The sequence below is a fragment of the Lynx canadensis genome, chromosome F2, assembly GCF_007474595.2.
Source record: "Lynx canadensis isolate LIC74 chromosome F2, mLynCan4.pri.v2, whole genome shotgun sequence".
NCBI lineage: Eukaryota > Metazoa > Chordata > Mammalia > Carnivora > Felidae > Lynx > Lynx canadensis.
In genome coordinates this window covers 46,142-59,919 of record NC_044320.2, presented here as the reverse complement: position 1 = coordinate 59,919, position 13,778 = coordinate 46,142, and positions in this window count along the sequence as shown.

Sequence of the window (13,778 nt, the reverse complement as noted above, 5' to 3'; positions counted from 1 at the left end):
AGTCGACCGAGCCACCAGTGCGGTGGCGACTAAACGTGAAAATACGACGGTTAGAAATGCAGAAGAATGAGTCGTGCCGCTGTAGCGAGACTTGGATGCCCAATTCCTGGAATCAAACAGACTGCAGCTTGATGAAAACATGAGGGCGCACGTGGTAGAACTGAATCCGTAAATCAGTAAATGATGGGGCAGATAGATGGAAAAACTGAAATTCCTTGCATAGATAATACACATTTAGTGGGAGTGTCCATGGAACATTTACAGAAGTTGATTATACACTTAGACATTAAGAATACGAGTTTTAGGGGCGCCTGGGTGGCGCAGTCGGTTAAGCGTCCGACTTCAGCCAGGTCACGATCTCGCGGTCCGTGAGTTCGAGCCCCGCGTCAGGCTCTGGGCTGATGGCTCGGAGCCTGGACCCTGTTTCCGATTCTGTGTCTCCCTCTCTCTGCCCCTCCCCCGTTCATGCTCTGTCTCTGTCTGTCCCAAAAATAAATAAAAACGTTGAAGAAAAAAAAAAATTAAAAAAAAAAGAATACGAGTTTTAAGGTATGTATTTGACAGGCAATTATCAAAGTTAGAAATATATAAAGTTGACTTAAAAAACGTAAGTATTGGAATTTACAAACAGCCTACATAACCTTTTAATAAAAAATGATACTAGCTAGAAAATTACAGATAATGCATAAAGCAACGAAAAGCGAAACACTTAATTCTCAAACCTATGGGACCCAGTATAACGTGTAAAAGATATAAAATTCACTGAATATTTTTCGGAGAAAAATATATAATGTATTGATAAGATAAAGGAAATTAAAAAAAAAAGGAAATTGTCAAGTTTTAATGTTTGTAGGCCCTGCATGGACTCTCATGGAAGCTATATTTTAACATCATAGTCATCAAAACTTCAAAGCATGAGCTCAGTTTCTACCCTGAACACATCATAGTCTGCTTCATTTATAAATAACCTAAAAGGAAGCATTCCAAACATAAAGAGAAAAGTAAAACCAAAACCAAAACCTTTCCAGTTCCCATAAGGTTAAGGTCATACAGCTCTGCATATACTAAAAAGATAACTGTAACTGTAACTTTCTGAAATGATTTTTGTCCAATGGTTTGTAACTAACTTCTTATTAAAAAAAAAAAGTATATAACCCTGCACCAAATGTTCTTTCCCAGGAGCACTCTCTTCTTTGTCGTTGTTGTTATGGGGCATAAAACTGTCTTTTTTTTTTTATTTTTTTTATTTTTGGGACAGAGAGAGACAGAGCATGAACGGGGGAGGGGCAGAGAGAGAGGGAGACACAGAATCGGAAACAGGCTCCAGGCTCTGAGCCATCAGCCCAGAGCCCGACGCGGGGCTCGAACTCCCGGACCGCGAGATCGTGACCTGGCTGAAGTCGGACGCTTAACCGACTGCGCCACCCAGGCGCCCCAAAACTGTCTTTTTTTAAAAGTTTATTTATTTTGTGTGAGAGAGAATCCCAAGCAGGCTCTGCACTGACAGTGTGGAGCACAATGTGGGGCTCGAACTTATGAACCTGTAAGATCATGACCTGAGTTGAAATCAAGCATTGGAGGCTTAGCGGACTGAGCCACCCAGGTGTCCTGGAGGACTCTCTTCTTTGTGAATATTGTGTACCCAGGGCAGCTGTCCTAATTTGGACTCAGATAAAACTCGCTTTTTTTAAAGAGATTCTAAAAGTTTTGTTAATATTGCGTGTATTTGATGAAATTAGAAAAAGGAATAATACATTGCACCAGCAATAACCAACAAGAAAATGTAACAAAAAATGAAATGTACTCCACGATAGCAACAAAAACCATAAAATATTTGGTAATTAACGAGCACTCAAGACGTCTGGTGAACACTTTGAAACTGTAGTATAGGACACAGAAGGCGATCTTAGTCAATAGAGAGGTATTTCTTGTTCTTGGATCAGGTAATTTAATATTTCAAAGATGTAAATTCCTCCCCACCCCCAATTTAACCTATAAATTCACTCCAATCTAGTCAAAGTTCTACTTGGTTATGAGGAAACTCAAAATGTGCGTGGAAAAAGAAAAATCATTGAATAGCCAAATCAACCTAAAAAGGGAAAGAGGAGGATGTGCTATTAGTATTGACAGAAGAAAACACAGACAGCAGAAGCAGGACAGTGAAGAGATCAGTGTCAGACTTTTGTGGAGGTAGAAATTCAATAGATGATAATTCTGGCACCACAATCAATGGCAAAAGAGTGGGTGGGTTCTTTAGTAGAAGGTACTGAGAAAATGAGCTCACTCAATGGAGAAAAACAGAACCAGATCCCTACCTAACAACACGTGCAATGTTAGTCTCTAAATGAATTAAAGACCTGATATGAACAGAAATGAGGTTAGCAGAAAAACTACACAGGAAATATTTTGAAACCCTGGGATGAAAGAGATGCTCTGCTGATCAGCTATCAGAGAAAGACAAATAAATGACAGTGAGATATGACTTCATACTGCTGGGTTGGAGAACTTAGAAGCCTGGATCACACTAGTGTTAGCACTTGAGGTTCAAATATTTTTCTCTTATGTAAAATCACAAATTTTATGGCAGGTTCCCTAGGCAGTGATCAAGGACCCAAGTGCCTCCCCTGAGGATGTTCTGCCCGCTGATTTGGAGGAGAGGAGAAGAACAGATCATAGGGATAATGAGCTGCTTCTGCCACAGTCTTTCCATGTGGTCACCTGCTGCACCAGGATGTAGCCCCTGGTCAAGAGGAAAAACCCAAAGTTCTGTCCAATCCCCAATGCAGCTCAGTCCAGTCTCTCTGGACAAGGTACAGGCTCTCCAACAGGTTCTATCACTGAAGGGCCAGTTGTGTGCCGCCCTCCCCCCCCTCCCCCAACCTGGAGTGTGGAAAAGGAGGAGAATAGGAAACACACAGCAGCATTCAAACTCTGCTTGGCACTGTCCAAGGTAAGTCTGACACGTGGTTATTTAAATAAAACTGTGTAGGGGAACCTGGGTGGCTCAGTTGGTTAAGTTATCTCTTGATTTCAGCCCAAGCCCATGGTTTGTGAGTTGGAGCCCCACATTGGGTTCTGTGCTGACTTCACAGAGCCTACTTTGAATTCTCTGTCTCCTTCTGTCTCTGGACAGAACCCTATCACCCAAACTCAGCTGGGAGGAACTCCCTGGACTTTGGGCCTCATTAGGTCTGACTTTACTTTCTGGGGTGTGTCCTTGTCCATAATCTTCATGGTCAACTGCAAAGGAATGTGAGAGGCTGCCCTAGCCACAGCTGCCTAGCTTTGCAGGGGCTTCCTGATTGACAGCTGGGTCCCTGGGTCAGCTTCTTACATACATACTCCCACTCAGCTCCACATGCAAAGGCCTCATCTAGTCATGGGTTTAAGCCTGAGGATTCTTGTCTTTTATTTGTTGGTCTCTATATGCTCATCATCCTTCTCTGCTTCTCCAGCTCAAGGTGGCTACCTTGAGGCCACTTGCACCGCCAACTGTCCCTCAAATACTTGCAGAATGACCTTCCACAAGCAAGACACAGGCCCACTCTCTTGACTGGGTTGTCTTCATGTGTATTGGATCTGGTGCAGTCAGAAGAGCCCTCTGCTTGGAAGGACTAGCACTTGGTTTAATGCTGGACCCACCCCTGTTATCTGACTAAGAACTCAGGATTTGAGAGGAATGTGGGGCACACACGTGGCTGCCTTTTCAGAGCCTTGCTTTCTCAAAGCTTCATGTGGGGTTCAGAAGCAACTGGTATTTTCAACCTATGGGGCCTTCTTAACAGACTTACAGATCACAGGCCACAGGCAGAAGAAAACCCACTTGTCTAGCTGTAGTCTCGTCCATCTTCCTTTCTCTACCTAAGTCTCTAGGTGGGCTTTGCTGAAAGTGTCAAGAAGTAACCAACACTTGCCAATATTCTGAACTATTTTCAACCATTTCTTCTAGGGCTATAAATACACCACAAGCAAGAGTCATACCAAATGTTTTTTCATGCATATCAAGGGTCACTAGCTTTCTACCTGTAACATCTCTGTCCTGACTGGCTGATCGTTAAGCCAATTCCACATGTATTAGGTTCTGTTTTGGCACCACTCTGCTCCCAGGTGTCAAGTTCTGAATTAGAATAAAGCTCAGTTGATATAAAGAGGCTCAAAACAAACATTGGCTTTAACAAGGCACAGGGTCTCCTGTAATGGTCCACATGGGTGTGGTGGCTGTCTTCCTGAAGCTGGAGGGTCATAGGCCTCTTCTACCTGAGGATTCCACCCTCTTCAGAGCACCTTTATGGCCAAACATGATGCATTTACCATGTCCAGTGGGAAAATGAAAATGTGAAACTTTGAGGACACACTAAGAAGATGCACACATTCCTTCTGCCCATGGCCCACATGTCACACCTTACTCCAGCACAGCTCAGAAAGGCCATTTCTGCATGGATGGACAAGCGCTCAGCTACATTTTCATCTCTAAAAAGGGCACAGAGAAGGGAAAGGCAGTAAAGGACAAACAGCAGTCTCTGTGTATCTATTACGAGAGAAAATAACACAATAAACACAAAATAAAATACAAAATCAGGAAGCAACATCAGCAAATATTAGAGGAAAAACTGATAAAGATGCCCAACACAAGGTCTGTGAAAACCCACCATAATGTACCTAGGGGAAAGCACATTTGTGTAGAATATGATAGATCATTGGTCCCATGCTCTTCCCAGCCTTCTTCTCAAATGGGCCTTGAGTTCTTGTCAGGATTTGGAGGTATAGGCTGGTGGTTAGGAAATCACTATCTCATGGTCATTGGGAGTTTCTCAGTTCAGCAGCTGGCCATCTTGTGTAGTGTCAACACATTTACCTTTATATTTGTGTGTGTGTGTGTGTGTGTGTGAGAGAGAGAGAGAGAGAGAGAGAGAGATGGTTAAGATTGACTGAAAAAATAATGTTTTTCATCACCCTTGCAATAAAAATATTTAGTTCTAGATTAATTCATGAGATAGTGGCATTTTTACTACAATACATAATAGGACATAATAGGCAGACTTCTAATAAATTTATTGAGGATAAGCTATCTAATAAACTTAGAAATAAAAGAAAGGGGAAAAAACTGAAACTAAGAATGGACCACAGAACTGCTGTAAATTGCTTTTCACATGACAAGTGATATACTGAAGCCTGAAAATTTTTGTTAATGGTTGATTGCAACAACAAAAGCAAAAAACCATGAAACCAGATTAAAGCAAAAAATGAGGAAGAAATCAAGCTAAAACTTGTTATGGATTGAATGTTTGTGTCCCCGCCCTCTAGATTAATATGTTGAAGCCCTAATCTCTGATGTGATAGTACTTGGAGGTGGGACATTTGGGAGCTGATTAGGTTTAGAGGAGGTCATAAGGGTGGGACCCCCATGACGGGATTAGTGCCCTTATAAGAAGAGAGACCAGAGTGTGTTCTCTCTCTCTCTCTCTCTCTCTCTCTCTCTCTCTCTCTCCACTCCCCTCTTTCCCCCTCCCACCTTGCCACCCCCGTCCCATGTGAAGACAATGAAAAGTTGTCAGATTGCAAGCCAGGAAGAAAGCCCTCTTCTAGGAACCAAATTGGCCCGCATCTTGGTCTTGAGCTTCCCAGCATGGAGAACTGTGAGAAATAAATTCTATTTTAAACCAACCAGTCAATGGTGTCATGTTATGGCAGCCCAAGCTGACTAGTAATGATTTTGGTACCAAAAAGTAGGGTGATGAGTAACAGATACCTGAAAATGTGGAATTGGCTTTGGAACTAGGCTGTGGGTAGAGGCTGGAAGAGTTTTGCTAGTAATGTGGATGTTGAGGGTGATTCCGGTGAGAACTCAGAAAGAAAATGGGAGTGATGTAGAGAAAGCTTCCATCTTCTTAGAGAATACATAAATAATCATGAGTAGAATGTCAGAAGAAATATGAATGGTAGAGGCCTTTCTGATGAGTCTCACATGGAAACAAGAAACATGTTATTGAAAACTGGAGGAAAGGTGATCCTGGTTATAAAGTGGCAAAGAACTTGGCTGAATTGTGTTCGTGTTCTAACATTTTGTGGAAGGTAGAACTTGTAAGCAATTAAATTGGATATTTAGCTGAGGAGATCTTTTTTAAACAAAGCCAGTTTTTTTTTAAGTGTATTTATTTTGAGAGAGGGAACACACATGAACAGGAGAGGGGCAGAGAGAGAGGGAGAGAGGGCATCCCAAGCAGGCTTTACTCTGTCACTGCAAATCTGGATTCAAGGCTCAATCTCACAAACCATGAGATCATGACCTGAGCTGAAATCAAGAGTTGAATGCTTAACTGACTGAGCCACCCAAGTGTCCCTAGCTGAGAATATTTCTAAGCAACGTATTGAAGGAGTGCCTTGTTTCCTCCTGACTTCTTATAATAAAATGCAAGAAGGGAGTGATGAATTGAAGAAGGCATTGTTAAGCAAAAAGGAATAAGAACATAAAAAATTGGAAAATTCTCAGCCTGTCCATATTGCAAAAAAAAAAAAAAGTGTGTTCAGAAGAGAACAGCAGGAATGTGGCTGGATTATGACTTGATAAAGAGCTTATGGGACATGAGCAAAAACACTTACAACTTTCATTGAAGGGGACAGAGATGGGATAAAATGAAGGAAGGTTGTTAGACTTCTAAGATCCTATAGGACTGAACCACAGAGCTACTTGGCTACAAATGTGCACTATTCTGCAAGACAAGTGAAGAATGACCCTAAAGCTGATACAGAGATCACCAAAGCTGTCTTCTCAGTTTCAAAGGGGGTGCCTATTACCTTGGTTTCAATGGGCCTGGAGCCTTGGGCAGCCTCTGCAGGACTTTCTGGAGACTTCAGGATGCCACCTGTTTGGCAGAGCCACAGAGGAGAGACTGCTGCCCTGGTGGATCTGGAAGGCAGAGCCCTGAACCTGTAAGGATTATTCTTGAGCCTTAAATATAGTGATATTTTCCCTGCTAGGTTTTCAATTTGCTTGGAACTCATCACCCCTTTCTTCCTCCCAATTCTCTCTTTTGGAATGGGAATTTTTTTTTATGCCTGCCCCATCATTGTCATTTTGAAGTATATAACTTACCTGGTTTCATAGGTTCTCAGCTGAAGAGGAATTTTGCCTCAGGATTCATACCTCAGGTGTCACTTATATCTGACATAGATGATATTTAAATTTTTAATATTTATTTATTTTTAGAGAGAAAAAGACAGAGCATGAGTAGGGGAGGGGCAGAGAGTGAGGGAGACACAGAATCTGAAGTAGGCTTCAGGCTCTGAGCTTATCAGCACAGAGCCTGACTGGGGGCTTGAACTCACAAACTGTGAGATCATGACCTGAGCCAAAGTCAGGCGCTTAACTGACTGAACCACCCAGGCACCCCTGACACAGATTAGATATTTAGATGAGACTTTGGAATTTAGACTTTAAAGTTGATGACTCTTAACTTAATTAGTTAAGACTTTTGGAACTGTAGGAATGGAAAGAATGTATTTTTCATGCAAGAAGGACAAGAATTTTGAGGGGCCATGGAGGGAGTGCTATGGAATGAATGTGTCTTCCAAGTTCATATGTTGGAGCCCTGATCCCCTATGTGATAGCATTTAGAAGTGGGAAATTTGGAAGATAATTTGGTTACATGAAGTCATGAGGATGGGATGCCTGTGATAGGATAAGTATCTTTATAAGAAGAAGAAGAGTATGCTCTGCTTGTGCTATGTCTCTCTCTCTCTCCACTCTCTCTCAGTCACACTCTTGCTGTCTGTCATGTGAAGACATGGTGAGAAAGCAGCCATCTTCAAGTCAGGAAAAGGGCCCTCATCAAGAACCTGATCATGATGGCACCCCGATCTTGGACTTCCCAGCCTCTAGAACTGTGAGAAATAAATGTTTGCTGTTTAAGTCACCCAATCTATTGTATTTTGTAATAGAAGCCAAGCTGACTAAGACACTAGTCAACTTTACTTGAAATCTGGGTCTTGGGGCGCCTCAGTAGTACAGTCAGTTAAGGGTCGACTTTGGCTCAGGTCATGAGCTCACAACTCGTGAATTCAAGCCCCACATTGGGCTCTGTGCTGACAGCTCAGAGCCTGGAATCTGCTTCAGATTCTGTGTCTCCTTCTCTCTCTGCCCCTTCCCTGCTCATGCTCTCTCTCTCTCTCTCTCTCTCTCAAAAATAAATAAACATTAAAAAAATTTTAAAAAAATCTGGGCCTTAGAGGTTTGCCACATTTAACTGTCTTTCTCAGAATAGAGAATTTCCAGGATGCCTGGGTATCTCAGTCAGTTGAGCATCCAACTTCGGCTCAGGTCATGATCTCGAAGTTTGCGAGTTCAAGCCGCATGGAGTCTGCTCTGAATCCTCTGCAACCACCCCCCGAGTCCCTCCCCCACTTACTCTGTCTCTTTCACAAATAAATAAAGTAAAAAAATGGAGAATTTCATATGGCATAGGAGTCACCACATCTGAGTTCACCAGTCCTGAATTTTCCATATAAATGATAAGTCAGCCTCCTCAAGTTGGGAGAAGACAATAAAATGATGAATATGTGTGGAAATGAACAACAATAAATCTTTGGCTATATTGACTGAGAAAAAGATAAAAGACCCAAACTATTATAATTAGAAACAGAAATGGGGATATTACCTCCAATTTGATGGAAATAAAAAGAAATACAGGAGAGGGCTGTGAAGGCACCTGGGTGACTCAGTCATTTGGGCATCTGACTCTTGATTTCAGCTCAGGTTATGATCTCATGGTTTGTGAGATTGAGCCCCGAGTTGGGCTTCGTGCTGACAGAGCAGAGCCTGCTTGCAATTCTGTCTCTCCCCTCTCTCTGCCCTCATTCACACGCGCGCGCGCACACACACACACAGTCTCTCTCTCTCTCTCTCTCTCAAAATAAATAAACATTAAAAAAAAAGACGCTTTGAAAAAAAATGAGTGCTGTGAACAACTGTATGTCAACAGACTGGATAATGTAGATGAAATGGAAAAATTCCCAGAAATACACAACCTACTAAGACTGAACCATGAATAAAGAGACAATGTGAATAGTCATAAAATAGGAGATTGAAACAGCAACCTCCAAAAAGCCCCGGACCTGATGGCTTAACTGGTGAATTCTGCCAAACATTTAAAGAAGCATTGACACCAATTTTTCTTAAACCTTCCAATACATTCAAGAGGAGGGACCACATCTTAACTCATTCTATGAGGCCAGCATAGCCAATCTGAAAAGACTAAATATAGCATGAGCCCAGCTGTAGGACATTCTGGAAAAGTCAAAACTATGTAAACAGTCAAAAGATCAGTAGTTTTCAGGGGTAGAAGGGGGCAGGTAAATAAGTGGAGCACAGATTTTTAGGGCAGTAAAATACTCTATATGATACCATAATGATGGATACATGTCATTATATAGTTGTCCAAATCCAAAGAATGTACAATAGCAAGAGTGAATTGAAATGTAAGCTGGGTGCCTGGGTGACTCAATCAGTTGAATGTCCAACTCTTGATTTTGGCCCAGGTCATGATCTCACGGGTTGATGGGTTTGGGCCACATGCTGAGCCTCTCTTTCTGCCTCTCCCACCTCCTCTCAAAAATAAACATTAAAACATTATTAATAAAAAAAGAAAAGTAAACTATGGCTTTTGAGTGTGTTCATGTAGATCCATCAATTGTAACAAATGTTCCAGTCTGGTGGGGATGTTGGAACTGGGGGAGGCTGTGATGCGTGGGAGTTTGGGAATATATGGGAGCTCTCTGTACCTTCTCCTCAACTTTCCTATGAACCTAAAACTGATCTTAAAAAACACAAACATCACTCAAGGAAGGGAAACCAAGGTCCAGCCCACCAAAGAGACAGACTCTTTTCTTTTTAAGTTTATTTATTTATTTTGAGAGAGAGAGAGAGAGAGAGAGAGAGGGGGAGAGAGAGAGAGAGAGAGAGAGAGAGAGAGCAAGCAGGGGAGGAGAAGAGAGAGTGGGAGAGAATCCCAAGCAGCCTCTGAGCTGTCAATGCAGAGCCTGATGCGGGGCTTGATCCCATGATCTGTTAATCATGACCTGAGGGGAAATCAAGAGTTTGGACACCTAATCAGCTGAGCCACCCAGGAGCCCCTCCCAGTTTTCTTTAAAACTTTTTAAAAAAGTAATCTGTACACCCAACGTGGGGCTCAAACTTATGACCCCAATAGCAAGAGTCCTATGCTCTACCTAGTGAACCATCCAGGCACCCCATCATTTCCACTTTCCTAAAACAATTGCTGGAGCAGAGGACCATTCTCTGATGAAATGGGAACATCCTCAACCTATGAGAATGGGTTGGTCAGGGCATGTGGTCAGGTGAAGACTAGGGCTTCTATCCAAAACTAACAGCCCATATTCTTAGCATGTTGGAAGGGATCTAAGAGAGCTCAGGACCCCTAGAGGATAGGCCTCACTCACATTGGTTCACCTTGCCACCTCAGGTGTCTCTGGGCCAAGCTTCTCCCTGGATCAGGGCTACTTAGAAATCACTGCTGAGCTCAAAAGACATACCACAAACCACTCCATCTTTCCCCAGGGAGGAGAATTCACAGAATGCAGCACAGATGGTCCCCCAGATCTGACATCTGGACTCCTTTTCAATAGGGGACACTGAAATGTCAAGTGAAGACCAATGCACAAAATGCTTCCTTACTTGGGACTGATGGAAAAGGATCAGTAGAAAGTGTTTTCATCACCTTCAAAATGAGTAACATGAAAACAAAAGAGATCTCAACAAAGTTAATGAATGTAGACAATCTACAGTAGGAGGACAGTAAGAAGTAGGCTCCAAACTCTCTTTTAGTCTCTTTTTGTCTTTCAGCAGGAACACAGAAGGAGGAAGAAATGAGTAGGGGCTTTTAAAGATGAGGCTCTGGCGCACCTGGGTGGCTCAGTTGGTTAAGCATCTGACTTCGGCTCAGGTCATGATCTTGTGGTTCATGGGATCGAGCCCCAAGTCGGGCTCTGTGCTGACAACTCAGAGCCTGGAGCCTGCTTCAAATTCTCTCTCTGTCCCTCCCCCGCTCGTGTTCTATTTCTCTCTCTTTCTGTCTCTCTCTCTCTCTCACAAAAAAACATTAAAAAAATAAAAATTTAAAGGCGAGACTCTGCTGGTCAACCCTGGGCTCCCACAAGTTTGACCATCTCTCTCTCTACCAGGCTCAGATCCCTCAACATGGAGGACACCAGTTCCTAAGGCCAGTCCTTCTCAGAAACCAGAGCACCCTGAGGAACTTGTCAGGGGAATAGGGACCAGGCACACTGCTTGCTCTGCTCTGCCTTCTGTGGGAGTAACAAGTGAGGGAGCTGAGCAGGGGTCTTTACCCTCTAGGGACAGTGACACATAGTGGATATTTCAGAGGCAAAATTTTGGGGTCCTGGCTTTCGACAAATTATTAAAGTCCCTAATTTTTCAGAATCCTCCCTTAAGAGGTCACTTGGTCCCACAGATTTTTGTCATGGCCACTTGGGATATACGTGTGGAAGCACCTTCCACATGACCCAGCAGTCACAGACTGAGCCTTACTGATGTGGCCATTGACACTTTGACCTTGAACACTAATACCTGGTGGCACTCAGGGTTGAGTTTTGAAGTAGCCTACACCCCAGACAACTGCTCAAGCTCCTGAAAGTTCCCTTTGCTCCTCTCTTCAACACTACAATCTGTTTTTCTATTTCCCAGCTGTGAGACTGGCCTGAGAGGCCCTCAAGTGGCAGTGGACAGGCCTCCACCTCAGAAAAGTCATTTGTGCCCTCTATTATCTCAGGGTTCCTCTCCCTAGCTTCCCCATGCATTTCCAGGGCCTGTACAGCATGTGGTTGACCCGGGAGGGAGAAGTATAGGGAAAGGGGGGGTGGTGACAGAAGCAATGAGATAAGGGATAGAAGGACTACAAGAAATCAAGGATGTGGGGAAATGGAATGTTTGTCCGCCCCGTCTGGCCTGTCTGCCCCCTTCTCTCCAGGATGCACTTCTCACGTCTTGTCTCTTACAGGCAACTGTGTATACTCCCCTTGGAGGGTCAAGAAGTTGGGAAGGTCTACTGGGTGGGGTCACTGCACACTCCTAATGGCTCCACCCTGGGGAGCCCCTTGCCCCTGAGCGCCAGATGTTTGGCTCCCTCATAGTGCCAGCAGTATCACCATAGGCCCTCTTGAGGGCACCCTCTTCTCCATGCGGGGACTTCAGTGTTCCTAGTCACAACATCATGCTCTCCTCAAGCAGTCCTTCCTTTTGAGGATTAGATTTCATCTCCCCAATGGCCTGCCTCTAAAAGCTCACTACAGGTGCATGCACTTTACCCATCAGACCTCAGAGCCTAATCTTTGTGATCTCATGTCTTCCTGTGAACTTTTCTCAGGCCACTCCCCTCTGTACCTTTTCTCTTGATCCTTACATAGACTCACTAATAAGTTGGCCTTAGCCCTTTCAGCTTGGGGTGTTTGCAGAAACCTGTCTGCACTTGCCACCCACATGCAATCACCCCCAGCGCAGCCTGGCTTCTACCCCTCTCCCTCCTCCCCACAGGGATTTGCATGCAGTTTCAATGGATATCCTAGGTATGAAATCCTGGGACACTTTTAGTCCTTATTGTAAAGGACTTATGTAGTATTTGATGCAGTTATCATGCAGGCCTTTAAATTTTTTCCTGCTTCAATGTTACCAGGATCTTATTTTTAGTCTGATTCTACAAATGAGTTCCCTCTCTCCTTGATGGACTCCATTTCCTCTATCTGCCCTCAGTGATGCTTTTGCCCAGGACCCCAGCCCCTAACTTTTTACTCCAAACTTCTGCCAATATACAGAACCCCTACATGGCCCAGGGCACCATCACTTCCTCACCTTCTTTCATATCCATCTCCATACAAGAACACACCAACTTTACCTGATCCACTCAGACACTTAAATAAGAAATGAGGGGTCATTCTTGATCTTATTTCTTCCTCAGTCTCTAAATCTGTCCAGCCAGGAAACAACAAAACTAAAAGGCAGCCTACAGAATGGGAGCAAATATTTGCAAACAACCTATCTGATAAAGGGTTAGTATCCAAAATCTATGAAGAACTTATAAAACTCAACATCCAAGAAACAAATCACCCAATTAAGAAATGGGCATGGGGTGCCTGGGTGGCTCAGTCGGTTAAGCGTCCAACTTCGGCTCAGGTCATGATCTCGCAGTTTGTGAGTTTGAGCCCTGCGTCAGGCTCTGTGCTGATAGCTGGGAGCCTGGAACCTGCTTGGATTCTGTGTCTCCCTCTCTCTCTCTGCCCCTCCCCCACTTGTGCACTCTCTCTCTCTCTCTCTCTCTCTACCAAAATAAATAAATAAATAAATAAATAAATAAATAAAATGTAAAAAAAAAAAAAAAAAAAGAAAGAAATGGGCAGAAGACATGATTAGACACTTTTCCAAAGAAGACATCCAGATGGCTGATACATGAAAAGATGCTCAACATCACTCATCATCAGGGAAATACAAATCAAAACCATGATGAGATACCACCTCACACCTGTCAGAATGGCTAAAATTAACAAACAAGAAAACAGGTGTTGGCAAGGATGCAGATACCAGGGAACCTTCTTGTACTGTTGGTGGGAATGCGAGCTGCTACAGCAGCTCTGGAGAACAGTATGGGGGTTCCTCAAAAAATTATAAATAGAACTACTCTGTGATCCAGCAATTGGACTATTTGGTACTTACCCAAAGGATACAAAAAAAAAAATACAGATTTGAAGGGGTA